Source organism: Stenella coeruleoalba, assembly GCF_951394435.1.
Source record: "Stenella coeruleoalba genome assembly, chromosome: 17".
Taxonomy (NCBI): Eukaryota; Metazoa; Chordata; class Mammalia; order Artiodactyla; family Delphinidae; genus Stenella; species Stenella coeruleoalba.
In genome coordinates this window covers 26,650,123-26,670,628 of record NC_137163.1, presented here as the reverse complement: position 1 = coordinate 26,670,628, position 20,506 = coordinate 26,650,123, and the positions used below count along the sequence as shown (strand labels likewise).

Below are 20,506 nucleotides of genomic sequence, written 5' to 3'. Positions count from 1 at the left end.
TTTACTTCCATAACATTAAGAATTGAGGAATCATAGGATATAGTCATTTTTTTTGCCAACAAATAAAATATGAACACATTTGTGAAATTCACTTTTACATAGACATGTACAAGGAGCAATATAAAAAGAAGAAAAAATATGCTAAATAGCCTATAGTATTAAGAGTGAGACCTAGATCCATCCCTAATGAATCCATGATTCTGGGTAATCAGTACTAGCCTCTGAGCCACAGTTCTCTCTTACGTGGGGATTGCAGTGTCAATAGTTGTGAAGATTAAGATGCCCTGAAAGTGCTTTATAATATAAAGGCACAATATAAAAGAGAATTCTTTTTATTTATATATCAGTCATTTGACTTTATCAACAAATCTCTCTTTTTTGAAAGACAGTAGCAAACTAGAAGTTATACAATCATTCTCCATTTGTGTTAGATCATCGAACCATCGGCAGCTTTGTCAGTGATGGAGGCCGGAAATAAACCCATACAAATAGAGTCAACTAATCTTTAACAAGGATGCTAGGAATACTCATTGGGGGAAAAGACAGTCTCTTCAACAAATGGTGCTGGGAAAACTGGATATTCACTGGAAAAGAATGAAACTGGACCCCTATCTTACTCCATACCCCCAAATAAACTCAAAATGGATTAAAGATTTAATATAAGACTTGGAACAGTAAAATTCCTAGAAGGAATAACATAGGAGAACATCTCCTAGACACTGGTCTTGGCAATGGTTTTATGAATCTGATACCAAAAACATAAGCAACAAATGCAAAATTAGACAAGTCATACTACATCAAACTAAAGTTTCTTCATAGCAAAAGAAACAACCTACAGAGTAAAAAGGCAACCTATGGAATGGGAGAAAATATTGGCAACCAATATATCTGATAAGGGATCAATATCCGAAATACAAAAGGAACTCCTACAACTCAATAGCAGAATAAACAAATAACCCGATTTAAAAACATGCTAAGGGCCCAATAGGCATTTCTCCAAAGAAGACATACAAATGGCCAACAGGTACGGGAAAAGGTGCTCAGCATCACTAATCACCAGGGAAATACAAATCAAAACCACAATGAGATATCACCTCAGAGCTGTTAGGATGGCTATTATCAAAAAAGCAGAAGATAGTAAGTGTTGGTAAGGGTATAGAGAAATGGAACTCTTCTACACTGTTGGTGGGAATGTAAAATGGTACAGATGCTATAGAAAATTGTATAAGAGTTTCTTAAAAAATTAAAAATAGAACTGCCACACAATCTAGCAATTCACTTCTAGGTACATATCCAAAAGAATTGAAATCAGGATCTACAAAAGAGATCCTTGCTTTTATTGCAGCACTTATTATTCACAATAGCCAAGATATGGGAATGAGGCAGGAGATAGATGGACCCCAGTCTGAGCAGCTGGAATCTGTCCCCGATGGACAGATACTCCAAGATAAAGATAATGGCAGAAGCGAGGAGGCGCTGAGTCCTGCTTGGATTAAAGGTAAAGAGAACACATATTTCTCATTCTTGAGGTCAAGGAGACCTCCCAAAGTACACATGTGCAGAAAGGGTCCTCAGGGGTAAGAAAAGGGAGGGGACACCAGACCATAATACCTTCTGTCAACTTCCTTGTGCTGGAATCCACCTTGGCTAAAAGATGTGCATGCACACAGGGCAGGGCCCTGGGTGAGACGAAATATGGACTCAGAGCCAGACAAAGCAAGATGACTGGCTAGAGGGAACATGGAAGAACTGCCCCCATATAAATGATTTAAACTACCCCAAAAGCACATGACAACTTTCTCTGAGCCTGCCTGTGTGTCTATTCGCATGTACCTTTTTTCTTCTAATAAACACTTTACTTGTTTTGCTACTTTCCGTCTCTTTGCTGAATTCCTTCTTCAAAGCAGGCAAAAAGCCAGGGCCCTACTCCTAGCTACTAGTCCCTGGTGGTCTAGTGGTTAGGATTTGGTGCTTTCACCACCACAGCCTGGGTTCAATCCCTGGTTGGGGAACTGAGATTCTGCTTCAAGCCACCACAGGATGCGGCACCCCACAGCCACCCGAGATCAGGAACATCCTAAATGTCTATCAACAGATGAATGTCTAAAGAAAATGTGGTATATACATACAATGGAATGTATTAATCCTTAAGAAAGAAGGGAATCCTGCCATATGTGATAATATGGATGAAGCTGGAGGATATTATACACTTAAGTCACAAAAGGACAAATACTACATGATGGTACTTTTACGGAGTATCTAAAACAGTCAGACTTTAAAAAGCACAGAGTACAATGGAGGTTGGCAGAAGAGAGCAAAATGAGCAGTTGTTATTCAATGGGTATAAAGTTTCAGTTATGCAATTTTTAAGTTCTAGAGATCTACTGTATGCACCTGTAGTTAATGTTACAGTTAACAATACTATATTAGTTAATAATACTATATTGTACACTGAAAAATATGTTCAGAGAGGAGATCTCAAGTATTCTTACTACAAATAGGAGAGGTGGGCAGGAGGAAACTTCTAGAGGTGATAGATATGTTTACTACCGTAATGTGATGATGGTTTCACTGGTGTATGCATATGTTCAAACCCATCAAATTGTATACATTAAATATGTGCAGTTCCCTTGTTTTTCAAGTATACCTCAATAAAGCTGTTAAAAAACACACAGGGAATTAAGGTAATTCTCACATGCCCTGGAGCCAGGCAAACGGAGTGCACAGACATTTTTATTTTATTAATAAGAATGCACAAAGAATGAGGTATTCTAAGTTTTTAACTTAAAATTAATCTGGAAAAGGAGAAAAAATTACTTTTGGCTTAAATGATAGCTGTAGAAAATACCTGATTTTTCACATACCTAATTTTCTAAGTAATTAGAAATATTTGAATCTAACAAAATAGTTCTATGGTTAATAAGGATGATTACATCCCTTACATCTATGAAGATGAACATTTAATTCTCATTGCAATGGATGTAGTGATATCGTAGGGGATAGTGATAAATTATTGATGATATCAGGATGCCATCTAGAATTTATTTCTTTAAAGCAGAAACACACTTATCTTTTATTATTAATTCAGGTAGGTAATATTTATTGAACACAATATACTGACTACTTACATTTTGTTTTGGTAACTGGTGGGATTGTTTTCCCATTTAGTATTTTCTAGGAAACACTCCTACCCTTTGCACGAGGATACCATATTTTTAATACAATGTGACACACCTACTCTATTACCGAACACAAGTTCCTGTGCCTGATGCACAGTGAGGTCAAACAAAGTGAAACTTCCAGGTTTGGAGCAGAGAAAGGTTTATTGTAGGGCAAAGCAAGGATAAAAGCTCAAAAACCCCAAACTCCCTGACGGTTTTCAGGGAGAAGTTTTTTAAAGGCAAAATTTGGGGTAAGGGCTGCAGGGTGTGTGACTTTCTTGTTACTGGCTGGTGGTGAGGTAACAGGGTAGTGCTCCAGGGATCTTGTTTCAGGTTAAAGTTACCATCCTCCACCCGGGTAGGGGCCTTAGCTCCTGCAGAAGAACTTAAAGGTATTGTCATGTATAATCTTTCAGGAGGAACCAGGACCCTGCCCCAAGGCTGCAGTATTGTTTCTTGACTGTTCCTCCTTTGTTTCTGCATCCCCTCCCTTCCCTGATTAGCAACTGTTTGAATCTGCCCTTTGGAACTCAGGGAAGGTCAAGGAGTTTGAAAGAAGCCTACTTGCTACAAACAGGAAACAGGAATATGGAAAGGATTCGTATCAGGGAGGGACCCACAGGGTCCTGCTTGGTTTCAACTCCTGCCTTCAGTTGATTGATTGATAGGAAGATAACTAAATTAAATGTGGTAAAAAAAAAGTTTGTAGTCTAGGATTATTAGACTTGACATGGTCCAAAAGTATATGGTAAAGTTTTTTTCCAGCAATTAAGGTTGTGAGATGTAAAATTCAAAAACCATCAGAGGACACATTCTGTACTATGAGGAGAAAGCTTCAATGAAAAGAATGAAGTGGATTCAAAGAGAAAAATGAGAGAAAGGCAATCAAGTCTTTACCTTGTTCAAGTTCCAGGTTCCAGTTCTGAGGATTAGGAGTGCCTCTAAAATTTCAGGAACAGTGTTGCTTACATTTAATGATATCCTCCAGGGCACTGAGAAAATATATACATTGGATTTCTGTTAGTTGCAAATACGAACTCCAATTAACATTGTTCTTAAAATTTCTCTCATATTCATAATGAAAAAGAAATACTCCTATGTGGAATGAAGATAAGTAATTCTTATTTATTTAGGATATGATTCTAAGTTATTTGGCAGACCCTGCATATTGACAATGGAAGTCCCATTGTGATGATTTATATACTATTGATTGGTTTGCAATTAAGAAAATATTGTTTATTATTTACATACATGAAAAATATCTACAGATGTCTCATTCAGGAAAATACAAAGTCAAACAAAACAAAGGAAACAAATTCAACCTGTGTGGTAGGCAGAATAATCATCTCCCCAAACATGTCTATGTCTTAATTCCTGCAATCTTGTGATTATGTTAGATTACTATGTCAAAAGAAAGTGAAGGTTGCAGATGGAACTAAGGTTGCTAATCATCTGACTTTAAGATAAGGAGATTATGCTGGAGTATTCAAATTGACCCAAAGTAACCACAGGGGTCCTTGAAAGTAAAAGGAGTCACAAGAAGAAGATCACAAGGAGATGTGTGACTACAGAAGAAAGTCACAGAGAGCTGCAACCTTTCCTGCTTTAAAGAGGGAGAAAGGGAGCCTCTAGAAGCTGGAAAAGAAAAGGAAACTGGGCTTCCCAGGTGGCGCAGTGGTTGAGAGTCCGCCTGCCACTGCAGGGGACACGGGTTCGTGCCCCGGTCCGGGAAGATCCCACATGCCGCGGAGAGGCTGGGCCCGTGAGCCATGGCCGCTAAGCCTGTGCGTCCGGAGCCTGTGCTCCGCAACGGGAGAGGCCACAACAGTGAGAGGCCTGCTTACCGCAAAAAAAAAAAAAAAAAAAAAAAAAGGAAACTGATTTCCCCCAGATCTCCAGAAAGGAACAAAGGCTCCCAACATATCGATTTTCATTTGTTTCTGACTTCTGACCTACAGAATTCTAAGATAATAAATTTGTGTTGTTTTCAGCCACTAACTTTGTGGTAATTTATTATCGAAGCTGTAGAGAACCAATATAAACAAATAGTTCAAAATTAATATAGAGAAAATTGAGTAGTAACACTTGTAGGAAGTAATTTTTTTTCTAATACTCAATGATTAAAAAATCATTTTTATATCTTTAAAATAATTAAATATAAATATTTTATACCATGTGGTAAGACTATGATAGTAATGGAAATAATTTTGAATATTGACCTCACAGAGCTAGACAAATTAAATACATAATGTCATATGTCAGAAGAAGTAAACGGCATTATGGAATCTAAAGGAAGGGTGTTTAACCCAGATTTGGTGGAGAAAAAGATTTCTGGGATAAGGGGACTCAAGGGACGAATAAACCTTAGTCTGTCACACGGGTAGGGATGGGGGTGTTGAAAGGACAATTTATATGAGAAAAGACTGGGAGTTTATATTAAACTTGACAATCAAAAAATAAGTTCAAAATAAATGGATCCAAAGTGGCAAAATAGGGTGCCAATATATGGGCTCATTTTTAGAAATGCTTATTGTGTCCTTAAGTCTTTCATATCACTGGTCCTTCTGCTTCCGAGATTAATTACACATGGGTAAGGTAAACATGGCGAGAAATGGCTAATTCTCCATTAGTAACAGATCATCAAGTTATCCAGTTTTCCTGACTATGCACAAGCAACTCACTCAAACTCCTACTATCTATATTTCCAAACAAGTATGCACTAGAGTCCTGTGACATTTTGTCTATTTTAAGAAACTGATGCCACCAAATTCATTTCTTTAAAAAAAAAAGCACATAATTATAATTTCAGAGATTTCCATCACATTAGCTATTCTGAACACTTATACCATCATTCTGGAAACACCAATTGCAACAGAAAAATAGTAACCCATTAAATTTGTAAGTCCCAAAATACTTGAAGCATCTGCCTTTTAAGAAGATAAACTTGGAGGAGAAATTACACAAGATAGACTTGAATGACAATCCATCATCAACAGTAACCCAAACACATTGTGTTTTTATATATGCTTTTAAAGTGTCAGTAAAGATGACACATTCCTGGGGATAGTATAGAAGCTGCCACCAATGGAAACTGCCTTCCATTATACTTCTCTCTTTTATGGTTCACCTTTCACTGACCAGAAGTTGTTACAACAGTAGGTAGAAGAAACCATTTAGAGAATGTCCCTGAACACCTGATAAACATTGATTTCATGGACAATGCTTTTCAATTTTGTGCATGTCCTTCATATTTTAAAACACTTCATATTTTAAATTTTTCTCTATTTAAATGAGATTTAAAGCCAATCTCATCCATATATCTATGATAGAAAACTAGAGCTAAAATTTGTTAGTTAATATCAAAATTGATATTACAAATGGGAGCTCAAAGGAAAGGACAGTTAAAGTTTACTTTTAAAATCAGTCATTCTGTTTCAGGCATGTAAGTTGGGGCAAAGGTACTACATAACTAGTAAGAAATCTAAAAAAATTAATGTGACAAACTGGACAATCTGACACCTGGACATGGAGTTTTTAATTAACATCAATTCTAGCTACAATGATTCTTTCCTCTCTCTTGTTTCCAGGACCCTCCCAGATCCAATGAAATGGAAAATTATGAAGATAAGTTTTTCAGGATGCCTGGTGCTTTACTTCTCTTTCTCCCCCAAACTTCCTTCTTCCTGGCCCTCATTTCTAGACAGTAGTAATTGCGAACTTCTTTGCTTTTCCTTTCTAACTTTAGAAAAATACAAAAAGGAACTATTCACTCATACATTTCTTCTTTTATTTTAGTGTTTTTGTTCAGCAGAATATAAATGTTAGTCTTGCTACTAAACAATTTAGTTCTGGTAAACAGCTGGGCCAAGTATGGCATTTTGACAAAATCATCTGATTTGCAATGGCTGAAATCATGAGGATATCGACTTTATATCAGAAGCCAAGATTGGTGTATTATCTCAACAAGTCAGCAGGATCCCCAGGCTCTTTCTATGTATCCATGATTCCACCTTCATTTAAGGCTTTTAATTTCAGGTTTGTCTTCTGATGGATTGCAAAGTGGCTACCATATCCCAGACAACATGACGTGATAAAATAACAACGAATCTGGAAGTAAGGAAGAGAGAACAGGACAACTGTTTTATCAAGGCGGTTGATGGGTTTTTTTTACTTTTTAAAAATTCACTTCACTCTCTTTTTGCTTTCTGGTTTCTGAAGAAAATTCCAATGTAATTATTATCTCTGTTCCTCTACAGGTAAGGTGCTTTTTTTTTCTCCCAACTTCTTTCAAGATCTCTCTTCACTTTAACTTTCTGCACTTTGAATATGATATATATATACAGGTGTAGATTTTTCAGAATTTATCCTGCTTGGTGTTCTCTGAGCTTTCTGGAACTGTGGTTTGGTGTTTGTCATTAATTTTGGAAACTTCTCAGTAATTATCACTTAAATATTTCTTCTGTTCCCTTCTTTCTTCTTCTGGTATTCCCATTGTATGTATGTTATACTTTCTGTAATTGTTCCACAGTTCTTGAATATTCTATTCTGTGTTCCCATTCTTTTTTCTTTCACATTTCGGTTTTGGAAGGTTCTACTGACATAACTTCAAGCTCACTGATTCTTTCCTCCATTATGTCCAGTCCACTGATGAGCTCAAAGGCATTCTTCATTTCTCTTACTGTCTTCTTAATTTCTATCATGTCATTTTGATTCCTTTTTAGATTCTCCATCTTCCTGTAATATTACCAATCTTCTCTTGTGTACTGTCCACTTCCTTTTTTATTAGAGCCTTTAGCATATTGATCATAATTATTTTAAATTCACAGTCTGATAATTCCAAAAGCTCTGCCATATCCAAGTCTGGCTCTGATGGTTACCTTGTGTCATCAGACAGTGTTTTTTGTCCTTTACTATGCCTTGTGATTTTTGTTGTTGTTGTTGTTGTTGGAACCTGGACATGGTATATTGTGTAAAAGGTAGGACTTTAGTGTGAAGTTTCATGTTTATCTAGCAATGAGTTAGGCTGTGTTTACTATTAGATGTAGTTGTGGTGTCAGAGACTAAAATTTCCTCAAGTGTCCTTGTTTTGGCTTCCCCCATTTTCTGTTTTCCTTGGGACTCTTTAAATAAAGTATGAGCCTATGGTTCTTTTATCTGTAATCTTTTGTTATTATAGAGGAGCTCTACTGATGTGGTGGTAAGGTCTGTGTATGGGGGAGGGCAGGGAGCATTGTATAGTCCTGTAATTTGGTTTCAGTCTTTTATAGTGAGCCTGAGTTGGGTATTTCCCTTGCCCCAAAGTAAAAGCTAGAAGGGGTTGGAGTTGAATAGGTCCCTTCCTTTGGGTTGGTTAGGCTTTGATAAAACTCCAGTTGTTTAGGCTCTGATAAAATAGTTTCCTTTGAGAGAAGGCCTTGTTAAAGAGAACAGAGAGCTCTGAGTGTATTTCAAAATGGTTACTTTCTGTATTGGCCTGTCTGTCTCTACAGTTTTTGGGGCAGCAGTCTACCCTGTGAAAACAATTCTCCTGTGGACCTAAAAAGAGTTGTTGATTTTCAATTTGTCAGCTTTTTTCTTCTTGTGAGGTGAGGAATGATGACTTCCAAGTTCTTTACATGTCAGACTGGAAACCTGAAACCTATGATGCATTTTCAATGTTAAAAATCACTATGGATTTCTGCTTGATTGTGATTTGTGCATTTACTTCAATTGACTATGAAATGAGAATAAGGTACTGTGTATTTAAGGATACCATATAATAAATTATATATGACATTTTCACAAAGGCCTATATAAGTTTTGAAGAAGAGTGTGTCATGTGAAAAGAACATGTCATGTGAGACACATTTATTGAGAAAGAACTCAACGCAAGCCATGCACATGATCTGATTAACATCTTTAATCTCTTGATTCCCCTAATTCTCCTCTGCTTGATGCATTCCCTTAGTGAACTGAGGTGTTCATATGCTACATCTCTTCTAGTTGGTGGGGATTAAGGAGAAAAAAAAAAAACAAGAAATATTTCTTTGTGTTTACAACATAGGAAGTTGGAAATATGGACTTATCTTGACTGATTTTTATTAGGCGAACATGGATAGCCATCTGACAATATCACAGACTATAAAGCATATGTTGAACATCTTTTAAAATTAAAATACACATAGCCTTTGATTTGGCAATTCCATTTTCATGAATTAGTTTCATAAGTACATTAGCACATGAATAAAAGATTTATGCACAGGGATATCTACAAGGTTTGGAAACAGCTTCAATATTAATGTAAAAGGATTTGAAATGGTCTTTTGTTATTTCACAGCAGCCTTAGCAGGTCGTCGATGGCAAAAATTACTATTACAACAAAGAAACTGAAGTACAGGGAAGTAGGTTAAATGATATCTAATTAGTAGTCACCTACTCTTAATCCAGTATATCAGGTTGTGTTCTCTCAAATTGTTTGTTTAGTTCTATCTTATTATTTCAATTTAAGTAAGATAATTTTCCTTTCTACTTACTTGAATTTCTAAGCCTTTCATTATTCTTTCTCCTCTAGTGTACTTAGGTTATAGTTAATGTTTCTAAGAATAATAAATGTGAATTTTTAATCTTCTTCAAAGTTTCTTTAAGTACATCTGAACATTTTAGGAATATGTGATGTCCAATTAATAGTATGTATTAAGTTTGTTTCCTTAATATCTTCTATGCTTATAATGTTTAGATTAACATTGCTTCAAGAAGCTTTGGAAAAGTAACATTTTATTTGACATTTTCAAAGAGCAGAAATAGCTCTTTGCCTACTAACCTTTAAAAAAATTATGAAGTGTCGGACTGATGACGTCATTTTGACTATTACAATCATTTCACCAATGACCCTTTCCACTTTCACATACTCTTACCTTTAATCTGAACAAAAGTGGCACATTCTTTGTGTTTTTCTAATACAGTCAGTTTTTTTCATCATTTTTTCACAATTTTTTTTTTATAATGTCCTTTACTTGGAGCTGTCTCTAACATTTTTAAAGGGAGAAACAATTTCTACCATATAACACAACACATGAACATCTTTGAACAATATTATGAGGCATAGAATATTTATTTATTAGGCTTTGTTTACATTAGACCAAGTCAACAAGTTCTTTAGGTTAAATGATTATAAAATGAATAAAATGATCATTCTCATGGAAATTAGCTGGGGATAATGGAGACAGCCATTTGCTATTTATTTTTCTACACAAGTTGATGTGAATCATACGTTCATCCTAAAAACCACTTGATAAAGTACTACTTTCCTTCAAATGAACATAACAAATTAAATGTTCTGACCCCAAAAGTTTAATATAGTCCCTTTCACTAGATATTTTACCATATCAACTTCTGAATGCTACACTCAAATTATTAGACTATTAAAAAGAAAAAGTTAAAGGCCACTGGGATTTGGAAGCTCACAAGCCAATAATACTAAGAGTAATAGTAATAATAAAACAACAAAAATAATAACTCAAAAGAGACACGTGTGAAAAATTTTTAAATAAAAAACTTTTTTTCATGAATTTCATATTCGACTTTTTGTTTATTAAAGCAGAAACTAAAATAAGAGAATGTGGCAGATTGTATGTTCCAAAAATGACCACAGCAATATTTCAGTTCACAAATTTTCTTTTGGAACCTTGTAACTTTTCATCAAGTGGTGGAGTTAACTGTCCTCTCCTTCTGAATCTAGGTGGGACATTGTGACTGTTCCAGTGAATAGAATGGGCTGGAAAGGAAAATGCTGAGTGACTTCCAAGGCTAGATCAAAAAGGGCCACACAGATATTCTGAGATATTCTGAAAATTAACCCCTCTCTCTCTCCCTCTCCCTACCTCTATCTATTTCTTTCTTTCTCTTTCTCTTTCTCTTTCCTAGGGCTGAGGAAGCCCTGGCCATATTGAGAGGTTGCATATAGACCTTCCAGCCAACAGTTCCAGAAGAGTTTCAGTTGACAGCCATCCTTAAGCATTAGACATATAAATGAATGAGCTTTCAGATGATTTCATCTCCTAAACTTTGCACTGCCTCAGTCCCGTGCAAATGTCAGGTTGATGCATACAATAATATCTGTTATTGTTTTAAGCCACTCCGTTTTGTGGTAATTGTTTATGTGGTCATAGTAACTAGAACATAGAGCAGCAAGCATTCTTATTGTTTTTCTGCTCCTACAGTATAAAAATAAACTCCATAACAGCAAGAAGAAAATCTGTTTCATTCACAGCTGCTTCCCCAATGTGTGGCACATAGTTAAACAGAAATCAGGTGAATTAATGAATAGAACTTTGACTAAACTATTTCAATACCAAAACTTACAAGAATGTTGTGATGCATCTCAATGTCTTTCCTGTCTCAAAATGCCTTAAATATTTATATTAGAAAGAAAGTCTCTCTCTTTTTGTTTACTGTTACATATTGGATTTTTCTTAGAAGCCAGTCAAATTGCTAGGAAATATCGATTAATAATAGCATAAAAGGGTCAAAATGAACCCTCTCTCATGCCTTCCCCAGCCTTGGAACAGACTGTTCTTGCTTGGAAAGCAACTTCTCATTTACCCTCTTCAAACTCTCTCGAGGTTTTTCTCCTCTTTTTGAAAGCTGATGTCACTTAAACCTTCTCACTTACCCACATTTTTACACCTTTACTGCTTTGTATGTATATTTATTTTTTTATGTAGTTTGCTTAAGGTTGATTAATTTAACCATCTTGCATGTGATTTTTCAGTACTTTTCAAATTTAGAAGACACCAGCAATATACAAAATGTCAGAATGAATCCATGTGTCTGTGTTCTATTGCCTCAATCATGTATCAGGTTCCTCTGGCAATGAGGCAAATAGAGCAACATTAGTATTTTCTACAGATTTTAAGTAGCATCCCACTATCTGCCCTCCACCCCAATAGCCACATTCCTCTATTATATGTAGGACAAGTGGTTTCGCTCATATTTATTGCTGAGTCAGCCAATATAGCTGCTTGCTTTTCTGCTTCAACCTGATTATCTAGTGTTGTCCTTTGCTAGATTTCATCACTGTTCTTTCATTCCCCTAAATTTACTCTAACACCAGGTGGTTTTGTGTGGCAGACCTTTCTGAAGGTTAGGAAGTAGCAGAATGCAATTACCACATAAGGCTGGAAAGAACTGTAAACCCAATGTTAGACATCACTCTTCCTAGAACTGCATTATACATTTCCCAAGGAAGGTGCTTTTTCACTCCCTATTTGTTCTCTTAAGACTCGGGTCCCTGGTCATGTTTCTAGGGCCTCTCCTTTCTCTTTGATAAACCCCAGTTCACACTGTAGTTATCTTCCAACCACGTATCCAAGCTTCCTATCCACATCTGAAAACCTACAAATTATTATTATGGTTCTTGGCTTACAAATAAGAATGAGACTCATTTCTTGGGTGGCTGAATTCCTTACCAATGCAAAAAAGCTTATAATGGCTTGGAAAAAATGGTGCTTTTTAGAGGAAAGAGAGAGATGAGATCTTTTCTTCTAGGTAAGATTAATGGCAATGGTATCATCTATGCAGTATAGAAATATATATCCTGCTTCTTTTGTCATCCTTCTCATGTCATCCTTCTCATGCATTGTTAAGTATTCTGAATGCAGTGAATATGTGAAAAATAATAAATGACTAAAAGTAAGGATAAGTCTGAAAATGCCCTAGAAATTTATTTTGTGATTATAGTTGACTGGTATCATTGAACAGTTTCACTGAACAGAAAGTGACGAAATTATTCTCAATCCTTAAGTATTGTTTATCAGCTAAAAATGTGAGAAAGAAAAATATTTCAGGAATTTCTCTCAAAAAATATATGAGTTTGAAGATGAGATAATTCTATAGCTTAAAAAGAGTTTTTAACAGATTCATTTATATAAGTGTAAAAATATAGAGTCTGTATCTCAAGTTTTAGAAAAATCTTACATCCTTTTATTAATATTTGCATGTAGGAAATGAGGAAGGCCATCTTGAGCCTGTGACTGGGTAATTATCATTCTTTGTTCCTTAATACACCAAATTAGAGCTCTGTTTTATACATGGATCTAACTTTCAGTCATCAGAGAGAGAAGTCTTGTGAACAAGTGAGCAGGGCAAAACCTTGTGGACCCTCAGGTCATAGAAAAGACTGCTATGTTGCAACCCCAAATACACTATTCACATCACAGCTGTAACGAGTGAATATGAATTAACAAACTTTAAAAGGCTTTTTATAAGACGTTTTAATAACATATATTTGAATAGGATAATATTACTTGCAAAACAATACATTAATAATCTATCTGTTTGGGGGTACTAAATTCCTTTCTCTATTTAGGTTACATTGTATACTTCTATAATGAAAACTAATTTCTTCATTAATATCCAGAAGATGGAACATACTACTAAATATACATTTATCAGTACCAGCAGATATTGAAGAGGATGTAGAAACAAAACATGCCTCATTGAACTTGAATTATAACTTAATATATTATCATTAAAAATGTATAGTCTAAGTAAAAAGAGAAAGCCCCTATTACACTATATAAAGGGAATCTACTAAGAGTGAAGTTTCTCAACTCCCTATTCCCACCCATACATGTTCACTTTCCTATATCTGCATCCACCCTTCCTTTTTTTGCTCAATATAATGGCTAATTCCATATGCAATGCTGTTTTCCTGACCCAAGTGCTAGCCTTGTTTCTTATGTATTTTTAACATCTCCCTCCCCATTGACAATCTCTTGATTATTAAATCTATTCACAAGTTCCTCATCTTGGTACATCTAAGTAAAACAAAATGAAGCAATCTCTTTCCATCTGCATCTTTCAGGTACTACCATTTAGCTCTACATTCTTACAGAGTTAATCTTTCGAGAGTCTTAAGTCAGTAAATCTTTAGACTTACTGACTTTCACATACTCATGTTCATTCTTCACCTGAGAATACTCTGTATTTCTTCTTTCCCAAATCTATACAATCCACCTTTATCATGGACATCAATCCTCTATATTGCCTAATCCCAGTGTGAATGACTCAGCTCTGATCCTCATTGAAATCCATAGAATCTGGCACTGTGGACTAATTCTTCACCATCAAAACATTCTCCTTACTCGTCTTCCAAGACGAGTGCATATGTGGAGCAGAATCCAAATGAACAGTAGTTAGTTTCAAAATAAAATTACCTTACACATCCAAGTGTGTGCTTGATAAACCAATATATGTCGCATCTAGTTATGAGTGAAGTGAAAGAAAGAGCTGTGAGTTAAATCCAGAAATATAGAACCAAAACCTGTGACAGAGAATTATAGAACTTTAGAGCTAGAATGGATCATTTTATAGAGAATAAGATTGAGGACCATAACCTTGCCAAGTTCACACTTACACTGAAGAGCACTGAAATTTATATCCCCTGGATCCCATTTCATTTTTTTAAATCTTATTAATCAATTACTGTATTTATTTATTCTCCTTTACCTTATCAAGATAAATACAACATTATGGGAACCAAATTTCTGAAAACTTCCATTAGTAAATTTTATCTTATGTGAAGGGACTATATTGATCCAATTATAAGATTTCAGAAATTTCTATAGTTATCAAAATAATGAAGAAGTTGAGAGAGCTGGCATACTTTGCATTTTTGGTTTTATATAACACATTTTACTGTACAAGCTGGAATGACTGTTCATTCTATTTAAGATTTTCTTTTCCAAATTAGGCATTGGTGCAGCTAAAATGTATTAATAAACTAATATAGATGTGGGATCATTTTTATCATAAAATAAAAATGTATAATTTTTATAGGCTGCTATACACTGACAGGTGATATATGTGGACTCTATTGAAAATAAAGTATAATACAAAACAGAAACTGCATGGCTGTTTTGAACATTTGGATTCTAGAATCTCATATATATTTTCATTTGTAATTTGAACTGAATAGAAATATCATTGGCATATATAAAGAATCTAATGTGATCTCTTTCTTTCTCCTTCTATCCCTTTCTCATAAATGCCACTTTCATCTTGGAGCCTTTCCTAGTTAGAGCGAAGTCACAGCCTTATGACATAGCAACAAATATTTCTTATATCCCCAAATATTACTTTACCACTGATTTTGCCGCCTTGTATGTATTATAATTGCATCTTATTTACCAAAGATAATTCTAAATAATTGTTCTATAGATACACCTAAATGTTCCTCTCAATTTTATACAATAGCATGTAGGCATGTTTGTAAAAATGTGCAAAACAACAGAATTATCTGTAACAATGTAGAATTCAAAAGTTTATAACTTGTTATAACTTGCATACCTATTTAAGGCGCAGTCGGTTACCAGATAGAAAAAAAAAGTGCATGCCAAGTCTGTAGGTAATAAAGCATGCCTGGATATAGTAAAATAAATCACCACAGGAAGATGAATCGTTGAATGAAAGGTGAAAGAACTTTGTGCAACAATCAGGAATTCACTGAACAAAACAAATTATCCCCTATCAGCCATTTAAATAGTGGCCTCAGAGAAATAGAAGGATTTTAAATATAAGACTCCTGTAAAATGTGTATAGGTAACTGCTTAGCACATCAGATGGCAGAATAATAAATTTCATACTCCTTAAGCTTATTCCAAAAAAGTTTCAATTTTATTAAAATAAAAATACACTAAAGGTTTTTTAATATGAGAACATTTCCTTAAATTTGATTTATTCTTGAATAAATAAATCAAATGGATTTGGAAGAAAGAACTCTTTATGTTGTAAAGGTAATAGCAAGATGAGCTAACTATGAGTTCCAGCTAACAAAAAGTAGCATAATTTTTACCTACATGTGTTTCTTGCAGTTAAAATAAATTTGGTTAGATCACCTAAAATCACAGAGTGTAAATTTCTTAAATGATGATCTAGAAATATACTGGATTTTTAAAATAAATGTAGTGAAGTTAGAATTTCCATGAAGGATGAAACATAAGGTTGCAAAAACCTTCGAATTAAAACATCCATGGTCTTGTGTCCATTTCCATTTTTGAATAGTTACTGACAAGTAACTTCCTTTTAATTCTTTCAGTTAAACCACACTTTGTCACATCCGGGGAAACTAAAATATTATTTTGTGCATCATTAAAAGAGAGATATAAGTTGTGCTTGATTCATAAACTAAACTCACTTATCTCACAGATTCTCCCATATGGGTTTGGGTAAGCCTCAGCTGTGCAAGCATGCAGAATAGATCAGGGTTTTCTGCCTTAGATTTAGGCTGACCTTGAGTTCTGTAGGACTCCTGAATTGCCGAATCAATTATAATGTTCCAAAATCACCTTGGCTCCCTCCCACACTATCCTCCTTTCTCTCTTGTTTATGCCCAAATATACTGAGAAGCCAGACAGGATGTCAGCCAACCATGGCTCTTTTGAGCTTAGCAAAGAGAGAAGATGTATCTCCTGAATACTGCACATGTCTTGCCAAAAACCTCTTCCATTTGCCTTCTTCCCTGAAATCCATAATTATGTTTCCGTTTTTAGACTTTCTATAAAATTAGTTGCCAGGCTAATAATTCTCAACATTTGTGCTATCACAAAAAACATATTATGTATATGGAACAATAGGATAAATGGAGGGCCCCTGGCTTTCCTGAGGCTGAGAGATTCATATCTCACACACTTTGAAAAGCTCTGACTTGGAAAAATGATCAAACAATATGCTGCATTGCATATGTTTAAATTATTTCATATATAGTGTTCCGATGTACTTTTTGAGAGCATCCTCCATATTTTTATTTCCCATATTCACCTATACACTACTGGTTCCATAGTAGAGAGAGACAGAGGAGAGAGAGCGAGAGGTTATCCAAACTCCTTTATTTATTTATATAAATTTATTTATTTTTGGCTGCGTTGGGTCTTTGCTGGTGCGCACAGGCTTTCTCTAGTTGCGGAGAGCAGGAGCTACTCTTCATTGCGGTGCGCAGGCTTCTCATTGCAGTGGCTTCTCTTGTTGTGGAGCATGGGCTCTAGGCACGTGGGCTCAGTAGTTGTGGCTTGTGGGCTCTAGAGCACAGGCTCAGTAGTTTTGGCACGCGGGCTCAGTAGTTGTGGCACACAGGCTTAGTTGCTCCGCGGCATGTGGGATCTTCCTGGACCAGGGCTCGAACCCGTGTCCCCTGCATTGGCAGGCGGATTCTTAACCACTGTGCCACCAGGGAAGTCCCTCCAAACTCCTTCAATAACTATAACTGGTTTTGCTTGATGGGCAAATTATAAAAGTTCATTGCTCCCCACAGTCAGCACCTATACTGTAACTTTAGAAATCATGTATTTGTGTTGGTTTTATCATAACTGGAAAACATAATTTTAATGAATTTTATTTTTGGCTTTATGTTTAAAAGCATAACTGCACTCTCAAGAGCAGATTAAGTGCATAGCCTATATTCAAAAAATCCTACAAGCCACTATGCTGAATAGAATGATTTCACCGTAAATTGTTATCCTCCCCAACTCTCTCCTTCCCAGTAAAGCTTCTGATAAATGCTTTCACTGACTGGTCATGAAATTTACACCTTTGATCCTTCTATCAAAACTGATTATACAGTGTGTAATACTCAGAACAATTTTCATATAATTATTACGACATTTACCAGAGTAATGTTCCTGACACTTACCACAAATTGTACTATTTAGATTCTGGATCTTGGACCTTTTTTTTTCTTCAAATAACCCTGAAGTATTTCCTGTCATAGTAAATTGTACATACTGTACATATATTTTGATTAGTTTTGCAATTTCTTTTTTTTTAAGTTTGATAACTTTGTGCAGGAATCCATGGTATGAGATTAGGTAGAATTTTTGTTGAAACTGGCATTTCTCTGATAACCTTCTCCATTACTTAGAATGTGGCCAACTTTCTTATATGAATTAATTGTAAAATGTCTGTGAACTTAGCTTGCAAGTGTAAAATACAGAGAAGATGAAATACCAAAATTCTCTCTCATAAGCTGTCAAGGAGGAATAATGAGAACCATTTCAGTAGTCCATTCACTCTACGGCATGATTTCAGAGCTTGCTGCATTTGTTTGTGCTGCTGATTTTTAAAACTGACAAAGCTCTGCTTTTTATTATATAGCCTTTTTATTACAGCAGTGTACACAGTATGGTAGCATTTTGAACAGTTTTGTAAACTTCTGTGACAATAACAGAGTTTCCCTAAGAGACCCTTAACCATTAAAAATATTTTCTAGCTAATTATAAACTGCATGGGCAAGTGACAGTTGATGGGATACAGGAGGAAGAAAAAAATTGAGGTCATGAGATCTGAATTCCAGATATACGACTGCTTTACTAAACTCTTGCAATTTTACCTTAAAAATAAGAGTTGGTCATGTGGTCTCTACAGTCCTGAAAACCATAAAATTACTTTTCTCCAGAGGCCAAAAAAATGTGATCAAATAATCAAAATAAATCCTATACGTATTCTTCCTGTTTAAGGAGAAATGGAAAAGTAACTATGCCAGGATGAGTAAACCGTTTGTTTCATGGATCTAGGAAGATAATTCAATTGAGCAAATGCTAATTTATAACCTCCTATGTGCGTCAAAGGCATGACATTCGTCTAAGCTGCTATTCCAGGGTCCTGGGAAAACCCATCATTCTACTATAGACCCTGTGAATGATTTTAAATAAAAGTCCCCCCCCCTTTTTTTTCCAGTTTCACTTCTGAAGGATAATGGGAACAATATCAGCTTCTAATTGTTCCACAGGAATTGTAAGAAAATTCAATAAAGTGGCATGGAAATAAATTTTAAAATGCATATTGAAGCAATCTGAAATATGCCATAGAAAAGTAAACTAAGAACTAAAATTGTATTTCTCTGTATAAAATTTTTAAAAATTCTCATTATTTTTCCCCAACATTATGGAAAAAATATTTGGATAAAAAATAAATAAAAATCCAAGCTCTGCCCTTCCAGCTGTATGATCTTTGATATGATAATCTATTTAAATTCTCTGAGCCTCATTTCCTACATCTGTAATAAAAGCTAATAAAAATGTACTCAATACTTGGGTGGGCATAAAATTTAAGTGTATAAAGCTCCTTGTACTTAGTAAATAGCTAGTAAAATTTCCATCCTCTTTTCCCTTGACAAAATTATATGAAAGTGGTGAAGGATTCTTTAATCTGTCTCAATTTCAAAGCAGTATAGTGTAGGTTATTCCATACCCATTATAGTTTTAGAGATTCCCAGGGGATGTTTACACTCATTCTTAGTCACTTGTTTCAGTTTACTAAACCACATAAGTAAGCACTTCTTTCTTCTGCCTAGTATATAGTGAACGTGCAATAAGGAGAACATATTTTCCTGCATTGCCCTCAGGTTGTCAGATTCCACTTTATAATGCCTAGTGTTTATTCACCTAGGGATACATTCATATACAATGTTTTTAGTATATAGTAAGTTCTTGAGGTGAAAAAAAGAAGCAGTAATGAGATAATCCAAACAACATCTATATTTGATTTTGGATTCCATTAGTTTTTGCTTTTCTTCAGATTTACATTCTTAATTATGTTTTGCTCAGGCTAATATTCAAATTAGGTTGATTCCCTGAGCATAATTATCAACGGTAGGGGAAGACAGCTTAGAAGAGTGGAGGGTGATTGAAAAATATCTGTATTTTTCACTAATAATGCAAACATGAAAGAAATGTAATTACAGGTAATTCAAACATTAGATAGCCCACGTGTTGAAAAAAGATGAATAAATCATCTATCAAAATGCAAATAAAATACACATTTCCGCACTTAATTACTACTTAGAACTCAGAATTCATTTCATGTGATGCTGTGATTATTCCATTATAATAAAAATCCCAAACCCTGGAGAGAAATTATTTATTTGTGCCAATGGAAAGCAGTATTAGCACAGACATATGAGTTTTTCTTAATTCTGTGGTTTTTTCATACTGAACAATCATATCATAGTTGGAACATCGGAATTAAGCTTTCAACTCACAAGTTGTTGGGCTGCTTCAGAAGAAGTATTTTGGTAGGAGATGAGAAAAGAACTTAAGTTCTGAGATGGGACAGAAGAATATTCAGAAAAGAATGAATGGTTTAAATATTTAAATAATTTTCTGCATGGCAAATTTTGGTTTGAAAAATTGGCAACGTGCTAAGTAGGCAGTAACTAAGGTTCACATTGCTGCCCACTAGCATTTAATTCTAATGAACGTATGATCTGTCCAATAGGAGCAATATGATATGGCAAAACAGGATCCTGAAAGTCATTTCACACTTAGCTGCCATTCCTCTTCCTAGAGTACAAAACGATTGTACAGGTCCCCTGT

At 35.1% G+C, this 20,506-nt stretch overlaps 1 long non-coding RNA gene across 3 annotated transcripts in view; it reads right to left on the bottom strand.

Moving 5' to 3' along the window:
* LOC307176148 overlaps nucleotides 1-20,506 on the bottom strand; it is a 134,160-nt gene that overhangs the window by 89,965 nt on the left and 23,689 nt on the right. For all 3 annotated transcript variants that reach the window (XR_013824623.1, XR_013824624.1, XR_013824625.1), the window contains exon 2: nucleotides 4,059-4,153. This is a non-coding gene — a long non-coding RNA (uncharacterized lncRNA). The remainder of the gene's footprint in view (nucleotides 1-4,058; nucleotides 4,154-20,506) is intronic.